Source organism: Schistocerca serialis, chromosome 5 (genome assembly GCF_023864345.2).
Source record: "Schistocerca serialis cubense isolate TAMUIC-IGC-003099 chromosome 5, iqSchSeri2.2, whole genome shotgun sequence".
Taxonomy (NCBI): Eukaryota; Metazoa; Arthropoda; class Insecta; order Orthoptera; family Acrididae; genus Schistocerca; species Schistocerca serialis.
Genome location: NC_064642.1, coordinates 87358441 through 87359284, shown reverse-complemented (window position 1 = coordinate 87359284; position 844 = coordinate 87358441). Strand labels below are relative to the sequence as shown.

Below are 844 nucleotides of genomic sequence, written 5' to 3'. Positions count from 1 at the left end.
CAACATCCAGGTGCTGGTTGCCTAAATAAAGTTCTGGATCAGGCTGTACTGTGGGTCGACGGCAAAAATGCATAACCCACGTATTGGAGGGAAGAAACTGGAAGCAATGGGAAAAGGCCCATACAGAGGTACGTCAGATAGCATCCTGGAAGTGGTGTTCAGCAGATGCCACCGAGTGGAAGTTGCACCAGATGCAAAAATCATCGGTTGCACCAGATGCAAAAATCATCAACATACAATGCTGGGGTAACCAGAGGCCCAACAGAGGTTACAAGCCCACTGACAGCAGTGAGGAAGAATGTTGCACTATATATATATGACGGTAGTATCTGTTCCCGAAAGAACAGTTTCCGTGGATGACCATGCAGCTTTGCTAGAAATGAAACGATAATTAAATAGACACCCTAGCTGCAAGCAGGCGTTGATACACTTCATTGGGGACATGTTGAAAATGTGTGCCCCGACCGGGACTCGAACCCGGGATCTCCTGCTTACATGGCAGACGCTCTATCCATATGAGCCACCGCGGGCACAGAGGATAGTGCGTCTGCAGGGACTTATCCCTTGCACGTTCCCCGGGGAGCTCAGATGGATAGAGCGTCTGCCATGTAAGCAGGAGATCCCGGGTTCGAGTCCCGGTCGGGGCACACATTTTCAACATGTCCCCAATGAAGTGTATCAACGCCTGCTTGCAGCTAGGGTGTCTATTAAATTATCATTTCAAGAATGTTGCACTTAACACAGAGCCATGTGGAATACTGTTCTCCTGCATCCTAGGGGTGCTGGGTGAAGTGCCGTGGGATAAACACTAACAGATAAAAATTGGAAGGAGGCCACAAAAGCC

At 49.2% G+C, this 844-nt stretch overlaps 1 non-coding gene across 1 annotated transcript; it reads right to left on the bottom strand.

Moving 5' to 3' along the window:
* Positions 1-456: 456 nt before the first annotated feature.
* Positions 457-531, bottom strand: Trnat-ugu (transfer RNA threonine (anticodon UGU)). The gene has a single exon. It is a non-coding gene; the product is annotated as a tRNA-Thr (tRNA).
* Between the last annotated feature and the right edge of the window lie 313 nt (positions 532-844).